We start from the raw sequence: 25,311 nt of genomic DNA on the forward strand, positions 1-25,311 counted from the left end.
AACTGTGTGTGAAAAGTCAAAAAGCACCAGGCTAGCCCCATTGCCATAACGTGGCCACACTGAACAGAAATTTTGCTCTGTCTATTTTGTTATTAGAAGATAATAATGACTGCAGATGCTGGAGAGTCAGTGTGGATAAAGTGTGGAGCTGGAAAAAGCACAACAGGTCAAGCAGCATCAGAGGTGAGAAGGACTCGATGTTTCAGGTCAGAACCTTTCTTCAGGAGTCCTGATGAAATAAACGTTGACTCCCCTTCTCTTCTGATGCTACTTGACCTGCTGTGCTTTTTCCAGCTCCACATTTTACCAACCTATTTTGTTATTGTTAAATGTGGACATTTGGACATCATGCTCAGAGTTAATCCTTTAACCCTGATTGGAAACATCTTGCCAAAAAAAAATTCAAAAAAGTATAAATTTGGTCCCAGCTGTCAAAATACCAGAAGACTACACAAATGTTCTTGTCAATTGTATTTCACAGCTGTCTCTTTGCTCAAAACTAATTTGAAAGAAAATCAGAAGCTTCAGTGCACATAAAATAATGCTGATCCCGAGCCAGTGATTTAAGAATTATTTAATATTCTGCTTCTAACACTGATGTAGCCAGGTGTTATAAAAATAGATAATGTTACAGGACCTCGGGAAGTGACGTTGATTGCTGAATGCAGTTTTCAGTTCTGATGGAGTCATCCATATATCATTAAAGAATGAAAGAAGGACAGGGGCTGTTGTCAAGTGAATGACACATCACAGTCTCTATTCTGAAATAATCTGCAGCAGCTGAAAAAGTCTTTGGAAGATGTAGGTTATAGCAGATGGATGCAAGCTGCAGGAGGTTATAGTTTCAGAGTTAACAGAAGCCAAGACGGAAATACCTGACACAAAAAAAAACAAAGCACTTCAGTGTTGAGAAACTGTGTAATTGCAGGAACACACAAATGATGCTTCAGCAGTCATGATAATTTTGGTGGTCCTTTCATTTACAAAAGACCCATAACTCAAAGGCAGCAGGGAATCATAATCTCCTTTTGCATAAATGATAGCTTAACTGGACCGGCAGGCTCTGATTCCCCACTGGGGCAATCCATGCTGAGGTTAACATTGAAAGATTTTTTTTTATTTGAAATGTTAAGCTCTCAAATCCCTACTGAGAAATTTGGTCATAAACACAATCTAACAAACTTTAGCACTCAACATTGTCTTTCCAATGGCAGTAGTGAGTTGTACCTCATTCAGAAAATATGATGGATCACAAGCGGGCACAGGTTAGCTTAACTATCATTAAATAGTGTTAAACATGGATTATTGAAATTTAATCTGCAATATATGATCGCTGGACCTGATTGATAGATTGAATTTTATCTTGAAAAAGAAGATCTATGGACCTGAAATGGCTGCAATTTGGTTACAATTCAGCTCAAGGCAGTTTTTGTGAGACAAATGTGAATAAATGAAGCTATCTGCAGAGAAATTATTAGTTTATCTCAAGATATCAAAACCAGTTAATTAAGTCAATGTTAAGAAATTCACAACTCCTCTTTAATTCACACATGTATGATAACTTTGCAGATTGGAAGATGAAAGGTTCACCTGCCAGTCAGGCAGGCAGAAGTGGGTACTGCAGATGCTGGAAATCAGAGTCTAGATTAGAGTGGTGCTGGAATAGCACAGCAGGTCAGGCAGCATCCAAGGAACAGGAAAACCAACGTTTCGGGCAAAAGCCACCTGCCAGTCAGCCAGCTTGAAGGAATAATGGACTCAGACTCTGGAATATAGACTGAACTAGATTTCAACAGTAGATTTTGAACAACAGGTCAACAAAAAGGGAAAAGGGATTTGTAAGCGAGAACTGGGAGACACTATATTTCTCTCCCTGTTTCTCTCATCATTTTGGAAAACATAATTTGACTGATAAAAACAAGCTGGGGACATAATAATTCACCAAAATCTCAGAGATTTCTACAAACCTTACCATTTCACTTGATAACAGCCAACAATTATAATGACTATTGTCTCAAGTTACGACACTTCAAGGACTCGAAGGACATTTTAAATTGTATAATCTTTATTCTGCCGATCTGTATCACCACTTTCTGGATTAAAAATGTATTTCCCAGGTTTGTGTGTACCTGTTTGATGCCTTTTCTTTAAACCTTTTTTTTATCCTGAGGTTAATGGGGAATCAAGCTCCTTAATTTCATTCAAGAAAACTTGAAGAAAAATTGCTCATTAATTCCATCATTTTCTAGCAAATTATATTAAAGTATGATAGCTGGGTATTAAAAAAGAATTTTAAAATATTTGTTGTGACTGATTATTGGGACATTAACAAGAGAGAATGCATTTCCCTTTCACACTTGGTGCATGAGAAGAGAGATAATGACATTACAAATGCCTAGAGCTCTTGCACAATGTTTCCTGATAGCAATGTCTGCCTATTAACATCTAGCTTTATAAAGGTTTATTGGATGAACAGAACCATCCTCCTTTTAGCACAACATTCTTCCATATTTTCTCCCTCAAACCATTTTTAAAAATGGGAACGTTTTCCATCTCAGTTCGCACTCTTGGGGCAGACAGGGAACAGTCGGACTTCTCCCAATGTGCTTTGTGAGTCGTTTATCAGGATCAAGTAATCTCAGCATTTTAAGATGACGTTAATCCATTCCATAGTCCGCTTTCAATAAAATGTAGCACAGGGTAGGCATTTGGAGGTGAACTGTTTACTAGCTTTATGAGTAAACTAAAAGGAGGAAAACACAACCCCTTTTTCAAGAGTTGGAGAGCGAATGCTGAAGGAAATAAAAAGGAAGATGCTCTCCTTGCTTTTACACCTGAAAAGAGCATTAAATATGTCTGCTGACCCAATCATTCCAACTGAAACCCATGTAACTTTGTATCATTTGGGAGCTTTAAAAGCCAGTAATCCATCATTTATGTTACCAATGGTACAAAACATGTAATGAAATTTTGCAACATACTTTTCCTGATTAATTTTTGAAACCTTGCACAAAGATTGATTGAGGATGTATGGTGAGTTCACCTTGATCTCTGTCTCCAGTTTCTTTCACAAAACTAGCAATATTTTTGTGCAAGGTGAACTGTTCTGAACTTATTTCCATCAGTGTTTCATTGCTTTTCATGAAGGTAAGATAACAATCAGTGAAAAAATGAAACATCTGGACGAAAATACCATGAAGGATCAGCTCTGCTGTTTTAATGGAAAATATTATGAATATTCTTAGCTTACAGAGCAGAGAACCAAAGCAATGTATCAAACAATTTGTCCCTTCAGTTTGAGTTGCAAACCCGCAATTGACCCTAAAATACCATTATAAAATCTCCTACTCTTTTCTGCATCCATTTTTCTCCTCAGATTCTATTTTCCAACACTATCTGCCTCCAGGGTATCTGAAAAATAACAAAATTTGAATTTGGATTGTTATCTTAATCCCAGGGTATGATGCCAATGAAATTTATGGTCAATTCTTGGGAAAGTGCCATGTCACGTTCTTTTCTTCTTTTGAAGTCAGCCCAATGTTTTGTTTTTGAAAGGTCATTGCAGTGCTCACCAATGTAACAATGTGATCAGAACAACAGTGATGGTACCACCTATCAGGCATCATCAGGTCTAATGTACAATAAGTAAAAGGAAATGGAAAAATAGACCATCAGATAGTCCAATCCAGGCTTAATTCCTACAAGTAGCAGGCATTAATTAGGACACTTATTGTATCCGTTGCTCCCGATGTGGGCCCCTCTACACTGAGGAGACTGGACACCTCCTCGCAGAGCGCTTCAGGGAACTTCTCCGGGACACCCACACCAATCAACCCCACCGCCCCGAGGCCCAACATTTCAACTCCCCCTCCCACTCTGCTGAGGACATGCAGGTCCTGGGCCTCCTTCACCGCCGCTCCCTTACCACCCTACGCCTAGAGGAAGAACGCCTCATCTTCCGCCTCGGAACACTTCAACCCCAGGGCATCAATGTGGACTTCAACAGTTTTCTCATTTCCCCTCTCCCCACCTTACCTCAGTTTCAACCTTCCAGCTCAGCACTGTCCCCATGATCTGTCCTACCTGCCAATCTCCCTTCCCACCTATCCACTCTACCCTCCCCTCTGACCTATCACATTCATTCCCACCCCCATTCACCTATTGTACTCTTTGCTACCTTCTCCCACCCTCCTCTCTGACCTATCACATTCATTCCAACCCCCATTCACCTATTGTACTCTTTGATACCTTCTTCCCAGCCCCACCCCCCGTTTATCTCTCCACCCTGGAGGCTTCCTGCCTGTATTCCTGATGAAGAGCGTTTGCCCAAAACGTTGATTTGCCTGCTCCTCGGATGCTGCATGACCTGCTGTACTTTTCCAGCACCACTCTAATCTAAACCCTCACTTGTATAGCTTGTCCGTCAGTGTCTTCTCAAGTTTATCTCCCACATACGCCCATATTTAGGAACCTAGGCTGTGGGGGGGAGGTAGGCATGAATGGAACGAGACAAGGCCGAGAGCTGCCTACGGTTGTTTTATGAAGTCCAGAGGAGACCTCAGGCTCTTTGCAAATATACAAATGTTAACAATTTCCAATCTTTCTGTGCCTCTTTTGAGGTACCTTTCAGCTGCCTATAGCTTCAAAAGTGCTCATTCCCCTGATGTGAGTGACTTTGGATCTCCCTAAATTCAGCATGTGTCCTGCATAATATCAGTCAGGGAGTGGTCAAGTGATGTAGGTCAATTAATAGCAAATGTGCTTTTCAAAACTTCACCAAAGGTTTCCCAACTTCACCACCATAGCCAGATAGCAGAGAGAGCCTGATTTCTACTAACACTGAAAGAAAAATCACAAACTTTCGGGCTTTAATTTTGAACAGTCTCCAATAGTTTATTTCATGACTGTGGCAAAGGGAGCTTAAGACCTGGCAATACAGAATGTAAAAATCACAGAAGATATGAGTGGGCAATCTCTGACAAATCAAAGTGAATTCAAGAGTTTGGGTCTGAAATGTTTACGAGAGCTTTGTTTCAATGTTAGCAGATTCCAAAAAAAAAATCCACTTCAGTTGTTTTGAAATACTGTGCAGATTGGGCATGAGCCCATGAACTTGTAAATTGATTATTGTTCAGCTTATAAAATGGTGTAATCATGTTAAATTTAAACACCAGTGACTCAGTGGGATATGGTGCCATTTATGTCAATTTATGGTGTCTGATTCAAGCACTTATTTCTTTTACCTTCATACTGAGAATAAAGATCTTAACATGCATCAGGGGACCAAATGGTTTAGCAGCATTTTTTTTTAGTAATCCTGAGGCCCCAGCTAATGTTCAAAAAACATGGACTTAAATCCCATTATGGCAGATGATGAAATTTGAGTTCATTAAATGTCTGGAATAAATGGTCAATTATTGGAAAAAAACCCCACATGTTTCGCTAACATCCTGTACGGAAGGAACGCTGCCATCCTTACCTAGTCTGGTCTACAAGTAACTCCAAACCCACAGTAATGTAACTGACTCAGAACATCGCACTGGCAATTAGGGATGGTCAATAAATGCTAACCAAGCAAGTAACATCTGCATTCTATGAACAAATAAAAAACAATGCAATTACTTACCAATAAAATGCTCAAGAATTCAGATACACAAACAACCATACTGTGTGCGGGAAGCAAAATTCCACAATCACAACAATTAAACTATATATTTGTGGAAGGGAAAATATCGAGCCAGACAGTAGGTCCTGTTTTTCTTGAGGAAGGGTCACGGGACTTGAAAAGTTAACACCATTTTCTCTTCACAGATACTAACAGACCTGCTAGTTGCTCCAGTGACTTCTGTTTCTGTCGATGAAAATGTTATTGATCATATGAACTACTGACCTAGTTAACAGTGCCTGGGTTTGATGCTTCACCCAAGGGCCAATGCATAACTGCCACTGTGGTGCACATGCGTGCCAGTCAAAACCCTAGATTCTCGTCCTAAGCAGTCTTTTGATGCAACAGTATTAAACATAGATTGCCACATTTAATCTCCAATATCTGTTCGTTATACATTAAACATTGGTACAGAAGTCGCCCATTCAGCCTCTCAATCCTATTCTGCAATTCAATGAGGTGATGGCCAATCTGTGGCCTAACTCTGTCTATCTACCTTTGGCCCATACTCCTTAAGAGCTTTGCCAAAAAATTATATATAAAATTATATGTAAAAAATTATGTAGTAAAACATTCTATATAAAACTAACAACTGTTGGAGCATTAATGGCCACTTATGGAAGAGAGTTCCAAATTTCTATGCCCTTTCTTTCACTGAAGTGATTTTTTTTTAAAAAAACATGACATATACTAACCTAAAATGGGTGTCATGGTGACCTGACCACAGATTGCAACCCATGCAAATTACAATTTTATCCAAAGAGATTAAAACTCAGAAACCAGAACTTAATATCTCCTACTAATTCACACAGTTGTGGTAGTTTCAAATATTGGGAGATAAAAGGCTTTCCTCCAATAAATCCATTAGGCTTGGAGTGACTCATTCAAACTGCTCACTGGAGACCAGCTTTGGTTCCACTAGGGCCACTCAGCTCCTGACCTTATTATAGCCTTGGTTCAAACATGGACAAAAGAACTGTATTACAGAAATGAGATGACAACTCTTGACATCAAGGCTGCATTTGGCCAAATGTGGCATCAAAGAGCCCAAGCAAAACTGGAATTCACTGGGTTCGGGGTCAAAGGCTCTGGTGTTTGGAAGCACACCAGGCACATAGGAAGATGGCTATGGTTGTTAGAGATCAGTCATTTCAGCTCTAGGGCATCTCTGCAGGAGTTCCTCAGCGTAGTGTCCTAGGCCGAACCACCTTCAGGTGCTTCATCAATGACCTTCCCTCCATCACAAGGTCAGAAGTGGAGATGTTTGCCAATGATTGCCAAATGTTCAGCACCATTTGTGACTCCTCAGACACTGAAGCAGTCCATGTTCAAACGTAACAAAGATCTGGACAATATCCAGGCCTGAGCTGACAAGTGACAAGCATCATTCACACCACACAAATGCCAGGCTATGACCATCAGTAATACAAGACAATCTAACCAACCCCTCCTTGACATGCAAGGGAATTGCCATCACTAAAACTCCCACTATCCATTGATCGGAAACTCACCACATAAACACAACAAGAACAGGTTAGGCGTGAGCATACTGTGGAAAATAACATAGGTCTTGACTTCCCAAAACCTGTCCATCATCTACAAGGCACAAGTCAGGAGTGTGATGGGACACTCCCCACTTTTCTGGATGAGTGCAGCTCCAAACACTCAAGAAGCTTAACACCATCCAGGACAAAGATACCCATTTGATTGTCACTACATCCATTAGCATCCACTCCCTCCACCATCAATACTGAATTACAGCAGTATGTACTATTTACAAGATGTGCTGCAGAACTTCACCACAGTTCCTTAAACAGCACCTTCCAAACCCACAACCACTTCTAGAAGGACAAAGGCAGCAGATACATGGAAACACCAGCTTCTGCAAGTTTTCCTCCAGGACACTCATCATTCTGACTTGAAAATATTTCGCCATTCTTTCAGTGTTGCTGAGTCAAAACCCTGGAATTCCTTCCCCAATGTCATTGTCGGTCAACCCACAGCAAGTGGACTACAGCGATTCATGAAGGCAGCTCTCCCCCCAACATCTTAAGGGCAATTAGGGATGGGCAATAAATACTGGCCAGCTAGCGATGTCCACATCCTAAAAATTAATTTTAAAAAACTGAAACAATGGGAACCAAGAGAGGGTCAGATGTCTTAGAGGAGATTAAACACTCGATAAGATTTGAGATTGTTCACAGCAGATCACTTCAATTAAATAAGGCCAAGCATAGGTCAACGTAACAAAAAGAGTTAGGGTCAAACATAAAGGAGTTATGCCAATAACCATAAAAGAACACAAGAAAGAGCTAGGGAATATGATAAAAAATGTTCGGACAGAGCCAGAGATCTGATTAACAAATGCATTTGTGGTAAAATTACAAGGACACCAGTGTTATTCTCAAAATGCACAGGATAAAGTGAACATGAACCATCACTTAGTGCAAGAACTGAGCATCAATGTAATGGCAGGAATGTTCCAGGAAAAGTGGAACAGGTGAGGGAAAAAGCCATTTCCAAAACAAAAGAAGCACATCCCTAAATAGACACAATAGTAGAGGCCACCTAAGGCATACCAATGAGTTAAACACAGAGTTGAATCTGCAAGATGCAAAGACCCAGAATCAAGTCTCAAGTCTTATCCAATCAAATCCAGTTGCTGTAACATGAAATAAGAGTGAAGTACAGGATAGGAGCCCAGGCACACTAGAAGAGGTTAAAAGTGTCTTTATTATTGAGTTTGCATGGAGAGTTTCTCTCTGGGAGTTTTCTCATGCTATTGATCCAAACTCACTTCATTATTCACCAGCACTCTCCTAAGGCAAGCCCCGAGGTAATTTGTGAATCAGACCAGTAGGAATGATAAACTGTCATCCTGACCTTGTCTAACTATACTCACACAATATGGCTGACTTTTAACTTCCTACTGAAATGATATAGAGAGCCAAACAATTCAAGGGCAACTACAGGTGAGCTACAAATGCTCACTTTGTCAATGGCACCTGCGTCTCATACAATTTTAAAAAAAATTGTAGTCTCAGATTAAAATTCTAATACCCCAAAGGCTGTAAAGTTTCTTTAAACTGCATTGCCTTTATTTATTCTGTCTGTACCAGATATTCTCTTCCTGTTGAACTTTTTTCCGTGTTTGATGTCTTGCTTTTATTATCTTTTCTCATGGTTGATAAGTAATAAACTTCCTTTGTTTACACTCAAGAAAACTTGGGATATGGCTCCTTCATTTTGACAGGCATTATGACTTAATATAGCTGTGTGCTAAAAGGAAGTAAGAGTACTTGTGTGATTTAAAAAAAGAGAACTAAGTCACCCTTCCTTATGCGCTCGTAACACCTTGTATCCACTACCTGAGGTTGAGGGGTGATCTTACTGAGGTTTATAAAATCACGAGGGACAAAGTAGGGTGTAGAGACAAGTTCTTTTCTCCAGGGTAGTGGAGCCCAAAGCGAGAGGTCATCGGTTTAAGGTGAGAGGAGAAAGATTTAAAAGGGACATAAGGGGCAACTTTTCACACAGAGGGTGATGCATGTATCGAATGAGCTACCAGGGGAAGTAATGGAGACTGGTACAATTACAACATTTTAAAGGCATCTGGATGGGTATATGAATGGGAAGGGTTTAGAGGGATATGGGCCAAATGCTGGCAAATGTGGTTAGATTAATTTAGGATCAGCATGGATGAGTTGGATCAAAGGATCTGTGTCTGTGCTGTATCTCTACGACTCTAAGGCTCTAAACTTCTGATATAGAGATAGCAGTATTACCTCATCAATGGTAAAACACACTAACAATATTCTGGTTCCTGAATTTCTCTGGGGCTGTAGTAGACTGATGACAGATTGCAATGGTTGAGGACAAGTGAAGTGTTGAAATGAGGTGAGATCCAGTAACACCAAGTCTTTCCTTGCATTTACAAACCACATGGAATCCCTCTGAGGCATAGGCAGCTGATGGTTGTGTCTGCTCCATTTCAGGCTGACAGGTGGAAAGGAATAGTTCAGCATCATTCATCAGAAATCCCACTGATCCTAGCTCATGAGCTGTAACAGATAGAATATTCAGAAGATACAGGAACATAGTACATTTGCTGGCCAACAAGAATGTTCCCACCTGGGTTCATGACCTGGCACAGTCTCGAGTTTCAGGTTTTGATTCTGATGAAAATTGCCCTTTATAAAGGTGGATAACTTCAAATCTTTTCAGCTGTTCACAGCTGGATTGAAAAACCTTCCCCACATGCAAGTGATAAATGCATCAGACCCATGTTGTCACTCTGTCTGGTAACATTACTCATATGAACACTCATGCAAATTTCCTGGTACTTAAGAAATCTGATGGATGGAGTCATTTGGTTCCCTCATGCTTGGATTGTGACAGCAGACAGAGAAATCGCAAAGTTTCACTCCCTTGCCGTCCTAAGTATGAAAAGTTGTCAACCGCAGAATAAATCTGCACCTGCAAGAGAATAAGAGAACAAACTTAGTGAAAAAAAGTAATCAGTCTTTTAATGGTAATAAATGAATGCATCAGCCAGTTTTGTGCAAGTGCCCAAACAATTTCAGATTCCCGCAGGGACTGTATTCAATAATAACAACCATTACTTGCATCTATATGGCATCATTATTGCAGTAAAATGCTCCAGGGCAATTCAGATACACAGCCTGTGTATGTTCTTTGTTGAAATGCCAGCCTAGGATTCATATCAAAATTCATGGGTGAATACATTCCTATTGTGAAAACAAACGACATTTGTCATGGAATCCCGCTGGGTTTTTTATGAGTTGTAGCCTCCAGCAGGCTCATACTTGTCAGTGAAATAGTTCAAGTTAAGAACTCACAATTACTGAGATGGAAACAAATGCATTGCCTTCCAGCTGGCGGTGCTGGAGCAAACTCCCCGAGATGAATGATGGATTTGAAATTGAGATTGTGAGTATATCTCTGCATTTCAAACAGCTAGAGAACTGGGAACATGTTCCTATAAATGTAACTGCAGACATACTGGGGATTTGAAACAGAAAATCAGAGTGTGTGGATTTTAACTTTTTCCCATTGCAGTTATTGCACTAATATGCTGACATTTGACAGGGAAAGTAAGTAACTGAGGTTGTGTTTGTCCAGTGTACAAGTTAGCTGTGCATTTAAGCAGCCTGTAAGTCAAGGAATTGGCATTTAAAACATGAGGATAATGAGACAAGATTTCAATCGAGTTAAAACAGATATATTTCTTCGAATGACTTTATAACAAATTGACAAGCACTTGACGAACAAAATGCCATATAGCTTGGAATCTAACCACAACTAATTCTACTTCCAAAGTACTGAGGTGCTAGAGAATAGATGATATTCCCTTCCTGTGCAATGTGGAACACGTCACTGTTCATTTCATGAGAAGCCGAGTGATGGTATCCCTTCATCATACTTTACGAGATTTGCTGCTCTATCCCACACTGGGAAGACTAACAGCTGTTTCATAGCATGTGCTGAAAATGTGGTTAAATTAAAACAAACCAAAATCTTTGGAGAAATCTCAGTTTCAGCATTACAAAGTGGTCCTGCAGTACAGTGCGCTCGAGTTCGGCATTGGTAACACCAGAACGTGAAAGAATTCATCATGGTTGCAGCACCAGGCTGTGAAGATTGATCAGCAGATTACACATGAGTTTTCCCTAGAGCTTTAGTGGGTGAATGCGTTGTATAGAGGTTGGTGATCCGCACCACGAACTAGGAAATTCTTAAATCGGATGCTTGACATGTGCTTAATTGCTGACTGTAACCAGAAAAGTCTATTGTTTTTGTTGTTCTTGTATGTTGTTGTTGAGTCAGAAGTGGAAAGCAAAAACTAGCTTGGATTCCTGCTCCTAACTGCTGCTCAATGACCTTTTCTATAACATGTATCGTTATAGACTAGAATGACCCTGAATCCATTTAATGTTAAGACTCATCAATGAGGAATATTGATGCTTGAGATACTTACACATTTCTAGTACTTTCTGAACTACATATTGCTATGGATCATCACCTTCTTGAGAGAGAACTGGGACCAAAAGCAGCTTCTTTGAAAATGACCAATTTCTCCTTACGTAAAGTCACAAAGTCGTACAGATGTGCAGTATGGCAACAAACCCTTCGATCCAACTCATCCATTCCGACCTAAATTAACCATGCCAGCATTTGACCCATATCCCTCTAAACCCTTCCTATTCATATGCCATCCAGATGACTTTTAGATGTTATTATTGTACCAACCATCACCACTTCCTCTGGCAGCTCATTCCATACATCCACTCCCCTCTGCATGAAATAAATTGCCCCTTAGGCCCCTTTTAAATCTTTTGCCTCTCACCTCAACCCTTTGCCCTCTAGTTTTGAATCCCCTATCCTGGAGAAAAGACCTTAACTATTCACCCTGTCTATATCCACCATGATTTTATAAACCTCTATATGGTCATCCCTCAGCCTCTGACACTCCAGGGAAAGCAGCCCCAGCCTATTCAGACTTTCCCTATAGCTCAAACCCTCCAAACCTGGCAACATTTTTGTAAATCATTTCTGAACCCTTTGAAGTTTAACAACATCTTACTTATAGCAAGAAGACCAAAATTGAACATAATATTCCAAAAGCGGCTGAACCAAAGGCCTATACAGCCACAACATAAGATCCCAACTCTTATACGCAATGCACTGATCAATAAAGGAAAGCATACCAAATGCCTTCTTCACTATCCTATCTACCTGTGACTCCACTTTCAAGGGATTATGAACCTATACACCAAGGTCCCTTGTTCAGCAACATTTTCAAGGACCTGACCATTAAGCATATAAGTCCTGCCCTAATTTGCCTTTCCAAAATGTAGAATCTCATATTTGTCTAAATTAAACTCCATCTGATACTTCTCAGTGTCACTGCTGTATCGACCCATCTGATCAAGATCCCGTAAGACTCTGAGATAACTTTCTTCACTCTTTTACAATTTTATAGCCCTAACATTAAATCTTCCCCGATCCCAAAGCATACATAAAAAGAGTCTGTTCATATTTATTTGTGGCTGCTATTCTCTGGTTTGCAATTAAAGATCAGGGCAGCACAGTGGCTCAGTGGTTAGCACTGCTGCCTCACAGCGCCAGAGACCCTGGTTCAATTTCAGCTTTGATAACCGTGTGTGAATGGAGTTTTGCACATTCTCCCTTTGTCTGTGTGAGTTTCCTCCAGGTGTTCTGGTTTCCTCCCACAGTCTAAAGATGTGCAGGTCAGGTGAATTGGCCATGCTAAATTGTCCACAGAGTGTTCAGGGATGGATAGGCTAAGTGCTTTAGTCAAGGGAAATGTAGAGTAAAAGGGGAATGGTCTGGATGGGATACTCTTTGGAAGGTCGGTGTGGATTTGTTGGGCCAAATGGCAAGTTGCCACACTGTAGGGATTCTATGATTCTGTGGAAACTGGTTCACTGCATGCTCTCCCCCTCTGTATCCTGGGAAATGTTCACTAGGTGTCCAATTTAATAGAGGCTCTTTTTAAGAAACTGCATTCTATCACTTCAAGTCACTTCACTTTAGATATAGATAAAGCTGTTGCAAGAAAGCGACCAATGTGAATAAGCAAGTGCCTGGAGAAACATATATTTGCATTTCCATGTCCTGATGACCATGGTGAGGTCACTCTGTAAATATCTGATTAGCCAGTCAATATTTAATTTGAAACTCACTAGTATCATAATATCATAATAAAGGAATTCCTGCAATAAGGCTTAATAATTGTCAATTATTGGCTTTGAGGGAAGAAGTCAAAGAGTAGGGATGAGTGGTTTAGTTTTTATTGTTCCCAATGAACCTACTGGGAACTCAACATGTCTCTATAGATACCAGACCTTGTTAAAGGAATAGAGAATTGTGTATCCAAGTTTGCGTATGTCACTGAGTTGGGAGGTGGTGTAAGTTATGTGAATGGAGGCAGGAAATTACAAAAGTGAGCAAACAAAGCTAAGGCAAAAGGAATTCAATTTAGGGATCCAGGAAGACAAATTGAAATATTTTCTTAATGCTGAGAGACTAGGTACTGTGGAGGAGGACAGGGATTTACCAGTCTAACTACATAAATCACTGAAAACTAGTACACAGGGAAAAACAAGTAATCAAAAAGCCTAATGGAATGTTGGCCTATATTGTAAAAGCATTGGAATTCAAATGTGAGGAATTGATGCCACAAATGTACAGAGACTTGTCAGTAACATTCCCTCGTTTGTTGAAATTTATTTAAATTGAAAACTCTTCGGAAGCTTTCTTACAGGCTTAAACACCTGCTGATTTAAAAGTGTCCACTTGCATATACAGGTGGTCCCCAATTTATGAATGTCTGACTTCCAAACACTCAAATAATTACAAACGAGATACATTCAGGGTTGTATTAATATTTATTTTAGAGATCCAATATATGAATGTTTCCTTGTACTTACAAACGGCTATTTCATATTGTCCCATATTGTATTCCAAGTTGCATATGAGTCAACTTGCAAACATACTCAAAACCGGAATCTATTCGCAAACTGGGGACTACACAGTAGTCTGTGTAGAGAACATCAGATTTCTGCATGGCTGTGCATCCATTCAGTTTTAGGCAGCAATTTTGGAAGGTGTGCATTGCCTTTGGAGGAAGTACAGCACAATTCACCAGAATATTACCAGGTCTTAAAAGATTATGTTATGACTACAGATAGCATATTCCTTCGAGTTTAGAAGCTTGTGAGATTGTCTACTTGAAGAGTTTATAATGATAAAGCAAAACAGTAAAGGAACAATTTCCTCACATAGAAGAAAATAGACATTGATCACATGTACTTAAAATGTAAACAATGCATTTGGGAGCAAATTTAAGAAGGCTTTTCTAACATAAATATAGGAAACATGGAACAGGCTCATTAAAATGCTGTGAGCCTGTTTGTTTAACTGACTAACATTGATAGGTTTTTTCTTGTTTGAGGATATCAAGAAATATGGAACAAAAGTAGGTCAGTTGGATAGAGCCACTCATCGTCCATAACCTAACTGAATATTGAACAGTCTTGTGAGATTGTATGTCCTAACCTGTTCCTATATTGCTTATGGTACTAATTATGGTTCAGTTCGTGTCTTGTTGCCATTCAACAGAATAGTTGGAGCATTAAGATCTGCTTCAGAAAACTGAACACAATACCTCAGCTAACACCAAAGTGAAGTTTCAAAGCAGTGCTGTCATGTTGGAGGAGCCAAGTTTTGGTTAAAATGTTATAAGCACATCCCATTTGCCTTGTCAGTTGAACATAAGCAAGCCTATGGCAATATTTCAAAGGAGAGTTCATCCAGGTCAATTTACCATTGGACATTGATCCAACAGACAGATTATCTAGCAACAGATAGGAGCTATTTGTAAATTGGCTGCTGTGTTTGCAATATTACATTAGTAATAAAAATGCTTCATTATTAATATATTTTGAGAATTCATATTTAAAGGATTGTAGACAGTGGTTAAATTGGGAAGAAAACTGTTGAAATACCTCGACTATTTATTTTAAGAGAGATTAATAATTTTTCTTACGTACACGCTTGGATGTCATATGGCTTAAACTAAGTGCTTGGACTCATGTATTGTTCTGTACATGCCTAGGGGTTATAGATATGTTTGGATATTGTTTGGAGTTCACTTAAGTTACAGTCTCCTGAGGGAAACAACCTTTCTGATACACACCCTTTGAGACTTCAGTGTGATAGCTGAAACATTGAGCTAGATTCTTTTTCCATTTTTAGGCTAAGCGTCATACTTGGGAAGTTTCAATATGAGTACCATGTCTTGGGCTCACAGTACTGGTTTTCTCACCCTATCCTCTGCTTCTCAGTCCTTTAATTTATACATTTGGCCCCTTGCAAACATGTGGCAGGAAAGATCACGTGCTACGGGGACCTCCAGCACACAAGCTGCTGGTGCTATATTTAAAACTAAGCACTGCCTCGCACACTATCCTTGTAAGAAACTGAAATGTTTCAGACTTCCTGATTTCCAGACAAGCTTCTGAAGGTTCTGGTGGATGGGATGGTCAAGTGGAGAATCATCCTCTACCTGGTGGGCCACCAGAGAAGGTCAAGGTATCGAAGACAGCCCAATTCAGCGCAGATAGCAGCCCAATAATAAAACCAAGAAGTGTGGATGTTGGAAATCTGAAACACTGGAACAGTTGGCTCTACTTTTTCTGCACAGATGTGCTGAGTTTCTTCAACAATTTCTTTTCTGATTTCAGATCGCAACAAAGTTTGGTGTTGTCTCTGGGTTCCGAAAGAATGCACAGCAGTATAGGGGATGCTCAGTGATCTTCACCGGGTGAATGGCACCATCTTTCTCTATTAACTCACTCAGTCTAATTCTGTTCCCGCATAAAAACATCACTAATCCTCATGAACTATCAACTATTGCATACGAATCTTATACGATATCTCTCACCCATTTCATTCTCCGCAACCAATAATACTTTTTGTCCTCTGGCTAAAATACTACACAGTCCACTGAGGCTGGATGCCTCCAAGTAAGTGTAAATGTGTCAGTGCTAAGAATTGAAACTGAGATTCATAAGATGTGTGGATGCTTAGGATGGCTGTGTTGTGGTTCTGTTCGCCGAGCTGGGAATTTGTGTTGCAGACATTTTGTCCCCTGACTAGGTGACATCCTCAGTGCTTGGGAGCCTCCTGTGAAGCGCTTCTGTGATCTTTCCTCCGCCATTTGTGATGGTTTGAATCTGCCGCTTCCGGTTGTCAGTTCCAGCTGTCCGTTGCAGTGGTCGGTATATTGGGTCCAGGTTGATGTGTTTATTGATTGAATCTGTGGATGAGTGCTATGCCTGTAGGAATTCCCTGGCTGTTCTCTGTTTGGCTTGTCCTATAATAGTAGTGTTGTCCCAGTCGAATTCATGTTGCTTGTCATCTGCGTGTGTGGCTACTAAGGATAGCTGGTTGTGTCGTTTCATGGCTAGTTGGTGTTCATGGATGCAGATAGTTAGCTGTATTCCTGTTTGTCCTATGTAGTGTTTTGTGCAGTCCTTGCATGGGATTTTGTACACTACATTGGTTTTGCTCATGTTGGGTATCAGGTCCTTCGTTCTGGTGAGTTGTTGTCTGAGAGTGGCTGTTGGTTTGTGTGCTGTTATAAGTCCTAGTGGTCGCAGTAGTCTGGCTGTCAGTTTGGAAATGCTCTTGATGTAATGGCTGTGTGTCCCTCCAATGTTTTCAGTGTCAAAGCACACTCCAGTGAGACAAACAATTCCATGGCACACTACTTTTTTCAGCTGAACTTGTTGTTCATAAGTTGCCAATGCCAACTTTGGTGGGCCTAGGGTGGAGCTGGATGCTGTCCATGGAGTATTTATGACACACTGGTAAAGGCACATTAAATAGAGGCCAGACATGCAAGCAGTACTGAGCTGCATCCATCAGGTAATTTCTCTAACTTTCAGGTTGGGAATTGTTACCATCTAGTTTCGTAGGAGAGTTGCAGCCGTGTGTAGATAAGCAGAGTTGGATGATTAATGAATGGGAAGGTGAGAGCCTACTGGTATTATCACTGGACTGTTAATCCAGAGATCCAGATAATGTTCTGGGGATCTGGGTTTGAATTGCACAATGGCAGATGGTGTAACTTGAATTCAATAAAAATCTGGAACTAAAAATCTAATGATGACTATGAGTCGATTGTCAGAAAAAAAACTAGTTCACTAATGCCCTTTAGGGAAGGAAACTGCCATCCTTACTTTGTCTGGCCAAATGTGACTCCAGACCCACAGTAATGTGGTTGACTCTTAACTGCGCTCTGGGTAATTAGTGGTGGGCAATAAATGCTGTCTAGCCAGCAATGCCCTTATCCTGTGAATGAATTAAAAAAGAGATAGAAATGCATTGAAATAACTTAGTTGCTGGTTGTCAGCAAGATTCAAATTTCGACCTTGAAACAATGGGGAAATCAGATGGTTGTCTGATGTTGACAATCATGTTCTTTGATTCCCATCATGTTTTCTCAGATTTCTCGCCATTGCCCACAATGCTCAAAACCGAGGAAAATTCTTCCCATGTTCCAGCTGATTTTCTGAAAAGTTTCTGAATTCTTGGTGATTCCTGAATGAACTGCAGCTGCAAAGGCCCTAGAGACAATTGCCTGTGTGCCCAGCGACACTTGGCAATGTGTGCCAGGATATCAACTGAAAGTCATTTTGAACATTTTGTCCTTTTTCCTTATTTCTTTGAAAATTAAACAATTATTAGTGGAAGTGCTTCTTTCAAAATTATTCTCTGCAGAGAAAGTTTTCTCCCCCTTTCATTAGTGTCATGGAAAACAGTAATATTTAGTAGAGTTTTTTTTAAATTTCAAACAACGTATTAATAAGCTTTCCAACTTTGTCAATAAGTTCTCGCTTCATATTATATCAAATAATTTATTGTTCACTAAAGAAACCTGGCAGATATTTTAAACCTAATAATGATAATGTTGAGAAATTGACCAAATTGGTAATTGGATAAACCAGTTAAATTTAATTTGTGATCTGCAGAGCTGTGGGACAAGAGTCCAACAGTGCAAACTCAGCCTTGGTACTGCACTTTGAAAAAGCCATGTCGAGTGAAAAGCTGATTGAACGGTCCTGAGGTTGTGAAAGGTGCCGTGTGGACGCAATTCTTTTTACGCTAGAATAATATTTAAGAGACTGGAATATTAGTTCCAGCTGCTCAATTGCTGTGCATCCATGCAAAGTCAAATATGCGTGCACGTTCACATTTAAAACAACCACTTAGTCTTCACTCTGCCCTGCAAGGGGATGAAATAATTCAAAGGATATCATTGGGAATTTGATGAGCTGAGGCATCAATATTTTCTAGCTGGAGGCTCTCTGCATAAGATCATAAATATTCAAGTAGAAGAAGTCTACTCAGCTCATCAAACCTAAGCCAATATAAACTTTTTAACTCAAGTTATCTATTCTAATCTTGTAGCCTTGCTCTTCCCATATATCCTTTCATACATTTTCCTTTTCAAACACTTATCTGATTTTTCATTTTACATGAGTGGTAAAGCATTCCATTTTCTAACAAATCTCTCAGAAAATATGTTCCCTTTATTCTTCCAACAATGCTGAGTCCATATCTCTCTGTTACTGACAAGCCAATCAATGGGCTCAATCTTCTACTATTTACCCAATGAAAAACGTTTATTAATCTGAATGAGATATATCGTTCTAGTTAATGCCTGATGTTTAGTTCAGGTTATTTTCATTTTGTAAAGCATTCTGTATCCAACATGCGTGCATGAAAAAAATTTAAATGCAGTCAACCAAGTTACATGAGAGAAATGGAATTATTTGTTCATCCATACTGAGTAAATTATGTACCGAGATGGATTGACATTAGTGTAAGGAAATGCTAAACTATAATTATAATTTACTGTTAAGCTAAAAAAAACTTGAACAAAATTTGAGTCAAACTGTCAAATAAAATCTCTTGCCAGTACCATTTAAATTTCAAGTATCCCATGAGATATTGTGGATAATGACTAAAGAAATGTTGAGAGATAGGTTACAACTCATTCCCAATGATTGTACCCTGGTTCTTCATCAGCAACTTACCAGTACCAACACTAATACTAAAAACTGAATTTAACCAGAAATCAGCTACATTTCATTTTTGTCAAGTTTCACGGAGGGTTTCTCTCCAGGAGGCTTAGCAAGCCTTCTTGCCATCTCTCAAACTCATCTCATTAACTATGTATCACAAACCTATGACATCTCTCTTGTCTGGTGTAAAACCAGTTCTCTCACTTGCCGTAAGCAAAGTATTTGAGTTTGCCACTATATGCCAGGATGTCTGGCACAAGCATTATCTATAACACCCAGTCATGCAACCAGTCAAACATTAGCAGTCTAAAGTTGGCCTTCATTGTCAAATTGGTAACAATACAGTCATGAACCAATGTTACTCATGGCACATCGGTGGCATGGCTAACACTTCTTTCCACATTCCTATATCTGTGACTGTACCAAGCCACGCAACTTACCTGCCTTTAGCCACATCCCACTGTACAAATCTGTCTTCGCCACTGCTATCCTTTCACTAACAACTTACATGGGGCCATCAGATACAGGAAAGCCTTCAAACCCTCCAAATCAGTCATGTTTAATCACCAACTGGAAAAGTGAATAAAAATAAAAAAAGAAATTGCATTTTCCTCTCAGAAAAGCAATGAATTGTCAGAAATTACATTTCCAGCAATAAAATATTTACAGTTAATGAATGATCACTGCACCAGCTTTCATCTACTGTCCTGTCTGTCTTGTAGCACTCAATGTTGCTGTGCTCTATTATGCTAAGGTAGTCTTCCTCCTGTTCAATATCTCTATCTTCCACCACAGAAAACTGCCCCTGTACTCCCATTCTGTCAACCCACAAAATATCCCCACTTTACCTGCTCCAGTTGTGCAGAGCACAGTAGACTGGGATTGTGTAGCACACCCCGTCCAAACTGTACAGCAAGGCTCTCCAGGCCAACCCAAGAAGCAGAATCTCATCTTTAGCAGGCCAAGTGTCTGCTCCATCACAGCCCTGTTTGAAGAATGGGCTGTATTGCATCTACATTCTGTCTTAGCCAGGGGTTGTGTAGCAGAATCATCAATAATTGCCTCAATAATATTCTTGTAAGGCATCTATCTCTTCAAACACCACAGAACATAAGAGTCCTCAAGGACATAGGAATCATGACAGCTCCAAGACTACATAGTACAGACATCCTGTGAGTGGTACTGATGGTCACAGATCATCTGTACATTTATTGAATTGAATCTTTTTTGATCAATGAACTCAGTTATGTTATGATAGAGCTCCCTCAGTCTCACTGTAGCTTAAATGCAAAGGATGAAGCAGGTGCCATCCAAAGTGCAGCACTGAAGTGCAGAAGCATAGTTGTAAGTGGACCAGAAGTGTGCCACAGTGATGCAGAGAGGCTGGTACTTGAACGCCAAAGTCCATGGATGAGGAGTGCATTGCTTGCTGTCCACTGAATATGCCCTAAGATGTTGGTTCTGGACTCATGATGACAGTTTGTGTGAGAACATGGCAGGTAACTGCTCAAATGTCCAGATCAAGAATTTTCAGCTTTGGTTTCTAATTCAGTGTGTGGTAGCATGACAGCCTCCATATCACTGAGTGTAGTAATAATGAGGGTAATAATAGGTGACAATTCATGTTAATAAGTCTCTTGCAGCTCACCCTCTAGAATCTCTCTATCCAACTTGTTTTAGAAAATGAAACATTTTGATCTTGACATTGAACAGGATCTCATACAACCAGAAGAATAATGAAGAGGGAGAAAGTAAAACTTTAAAGTTAAACCTGTAAGCAAAATCAAGTCTGACAGCATGAGCTACTTTAAATATATGAAAGGGAAGAGAGAATCTAAAGAGAACATATTGTCCTTAGAGAAAGAGGTTGGGGTAATAATCATGGGAAAACAGGAAATGGAAGAGGACTGGAAAGAATAATTTGCGTCTATCTTCACAGTCGAAGACACTAATAACATTCCAAAATTATTAAATAATCAAAGGGCATAGAAGACAGGAGAAGAAATAAATACAAAACCAACACTTGTGAGAAAGTGTTAAGGAATCAAATAGGTCTAAAGACCAATATGTCCTCTGATGGAATGCCTTGTAAGATATGAAAGGAAGTAGCTACAGAGATTGTGGATGCACTGGCAGTAATCCTCTATGAATCCTTAGATTTTGGAAAAATCCCAGAGGAATGGAAAACTGCCAACATACCTTCTTTAATTATAAAGGGAAAGAGACAAAAATAGATAGGCAACACTATCCCAATTAACTTATCATTTGTTATTGGGGAAATATTAAAGTTTATTATAAAGGAATAGCAGAGCATTTTGAAATGCATAATATGATCAAGCAGTGTCAGCAATATTTCATGAAGGGAAAATTCAGTTTAACTAATTTCCTAGAATTCTTTGAAGTGGTAACAAACAAGATCAATAAAGGGGAAGCGATGGATATGATATATTTGGGGTTTTAGCAGGCATTTGGTAAAATGCCACAAATTAGGCTATTTAATAAAAGCCAATGGTGTTGGATGTCGGATATTAACATGGATTGAGGATTGGCAACTAATAGAAGATAGAGAATTGGGATAAGGCAGGCATTTTCAGGATGGAAAACTGTAACTAGTGGGGTGTCACAGGGATTAGTGCTGGGGCCAAAATTACTTATAATATATTTAGTGACTTGGATGAGGAAAGTGAATGTATTTTATTCAAATTATACAAAATGGGTGAGACAGCAAGTGGTGAGGATGGCACAAAATGTCTGCAGTGGGATATAGACAGGTTAAGCAAGTGGGCAAAAACTTAGCAATGAAATGTAATGTAGGAAAGTGTCCTTTGGTAGAAAAATCAGAGGAACTGAGTATTATTTAAATGGAGAAAGTCAGCAGAAAGGTACAGAACAGAGGGATTCAGAATCCTTGTCCATGGATTGTAAAAAGCTGGCATCTGAATTCAGCAAGTAATAGAGAAGGCAAATGCCACATTAGAATTTATTTCAAAGAGAATAAAGTATAAAAGTAAAGAGATTTTGCTAAAATTATATAATGAACTGATCAGCCCACAGCTGGAAAACCATGAACAGTTTTACACCCCTTATGTACGACAAGATATCCTGGCATTGGATGCAACCGAGAGAAGATTCACTCTGCTGATGTCATGTATGAAAGGATTCTCTCATGAGGACAGGTTGAGTCAACTAAATGTGTACTCATTGGAACTTAGAACAATGTGAGGCAAATGAATTGAATTATTCAAAATTCTTAGGGGATTTGACAGAGTAGATTTGGGAAGGTTGTTTTCTCTTGTGGGAAAGTTTCAGACCTAAGGGCATAACCTCAGAATAGAGGGTCATCCCATCTAAGGTAGAGATGTAGAGGAAATTCTTTTTTGAGAATGTCATCTGTGAATCTGTGGAATTCATTACTGCAGAGAGCCAAAGGGGTTGGCTTGTTAAGTATATTCAAACTGAGACAGACAGATCTTTAATCATCAAGGGAATTAGGGATTATAGGGAAGGGGAGGAAAGTGTAATTCATGATTATCAGATGAGACATTATCTCATTGAATGGCAGTGTAGACTCAATTGGCTGAATGGCCTGCTTCTGTTCTTCTGTTTTATCTTTTTATGGTCCCATGACCATCTTGACCTATTTTCCCAATTCTTTTTTTACCAAGACTCACATCATTCAGAGGCTGGAAGGTTTCTACCCAAACATGCTTATGGCTTTTCATCTCCAGGCAGAACCATTCAAGTAGTTGTCTTTTTATTATCTCTAACAGGACAACATCAATGAAGTTATGTCTCCCAATGGGGAAATAATGATTAGTCACAATTTTAGCTCCATGTTAGTCATTCTACACCTAATAGAAGTGTTCAAATACTTTAAAATTTGATTTTAAAAAACACAGTTAAGTTGAATTCTTCACTTCTGTCTTAATTACTTGTTTCTTATAAATCATACTTACAAAAATTATTCAATATTAGAAAATGGAGAGTTTAAGTCTTTTTTTGAACAGGTATTCAAAATGGACAATTCAGTCCTAACTATCTTTACTGGTTTGTCTGATTTTAAAATCTTGGGACAAATGTTCAGTTTGTGAGTGATATTTTTTGTGGGGCTGGATTGTACAGAAGATGATGTGATATGATCTACATGCACTTATAAGAGAGTGTATTTTCAAATACTGTCAGTCATTATCTAGCTGGGTTTCAGCTCGATGTGACATGTGCAGTCTGAAGCAACACTGACAGAAGTTGGATGTACTGTACATCATTTCCCAGTGAACATTATCCATCAATAGTTCTTATCTTCAAATTAATAACACAAATTGCTTGTGTGTGATTGAAGTATGTACATCTTAAAGAAGACAACTGGGATAGACTAGGAAGTGGAACAGACCAGTGAAATGTCGAAGGAAGATGAGTAGTGATGTGCCGGTCACCTTCTCATTGCCATGCCATTTTTAACACCAAAAATAAGGCAGACGACCACCCTCCAGTCCAGAATAAGCCTGAAGTTGTCAACGAATGTTTTTTCCCATCAGCAGGGACATTTTACCAAATAGATCCTTTGCTGCATGTAAATCATCTGTTGATCTCCATGAGAGTTTGTGAAGGATGTCCTGTTTGGCCACTCTGTGACATCTAAAGGGTTTCCCTGACACCAATGGCAGCCGTTCTGGCAAATCCCACCTTCTGCCACAAGATATACCACCCAAAATTTATTCAGAGTCTACATGTCTGTCCCTGGTACCCTCAACACTCACGTAGGTGGTTGGAGTTGAACATGCTTCCACAGCATCCTTGACTGTCTCATCTGCAACCACCACTCCTGATGGCGCAGGTGACCATCTACCTAAAGGATGGAAGCCCCAAATCAACCAACTGGTTGCCGACCCCTCAGAAAATGCAGCCACTAATAATCAAAGTGAGGTTGACCCTGACGTTCTTGTCCATCACTGAGAGCCATAGTACAACAATGTAAGTCAGATTATGATATCAGATTGGCTACTTACAGGACACCGTCCAGTCTTCTTTTCCTTTGAGTTCAATGTAGAGGAAAATTAGGTGTGTTGTATATTAGGTAGCTGAGCCAATATGGTTGAAAACACTGGCTTACACAATTGACACAAAACAGACTTATAGCAAAAGGGCAACTGCATTTTCGCTTTATCAGTTCATGTGCTCCATTGACTTGGAAAATACTGTCAAAAATTTTCATTGCAAACCAAGTGAAAGCAATATTGAGACAAGGGCATTATATTAGAAAAAGAGCTTGAGCTACTATTCTATAAACATTAGTGAGAGTAAGATCAAATGAGGTGAAAAACAACAGTTACCCATTCACCATGAATCCATTCTGCACATCTCATATAACCCAATCACACTGCCCATAAGTTGAAGAATCTGCTGTCAGCCTGATTCAGCTTTGGTCTTTTCAACAGTCTGATTGAAATAGCTTTTGTGTTGTATACTATGTCTAATGCTAAAGAGGTAAGTTAGCTTGAATAGCTGAGTGATGGCAACAGCACAGGTCCAATTCCATACTAGCTGAGTTCACTATGAAGGTCCCACCTTCTCAAACTGGCCCCTTGACTGAGGCACAGAGACCTTTTTACCTTGAGTTATCTCTCTCTAATAAGAAAGCTGCTACATTGTCCTTTAAGACAATGGTGACTTAACCTTTACATAATGCTAGCTCTTCTCCATCATTGCAAAAATCTATTCACAGTCTTTCAAGCCCATTAGTCACTTCTTTAGTAACTTAGGCAAATTTCCTTTGAGTACTCACCCTCTATTCTTTCTTTGTGTCAGGCCCAGGAAGGAACATGACCAGGTGAGTACTAGTGGAGTTTTGCATACAAAATATTTTGTTAGCTCGCTATTTCATATACTAACTGACTTTTATGTAATTCCACTGACTTTAGTTTTTATTTCAGTTTCACAGTTTTTTGTCATTTGTACGAGCACCTGAGAAAACAAAGAGGGATTGCTAAATATTTTTCAATAGGGAGTGCC

Source organism: Chiloscyllium punctatum, chromosome 14 (genome assembly GCF_047496795.1).
Source record: "Chiloscyllium punctatum isolate Juve2018m chromosome 14, sChiPun1.3, whole genome shotgun sequence".
NCBI classification, from domain to species: Eukaryota; Metazoa; Chordata; class Chondrichthyes; order Orectolobiformes; family Hemiscylliidae; genus Chiloscyllium; species Chiloscyllium punctatum.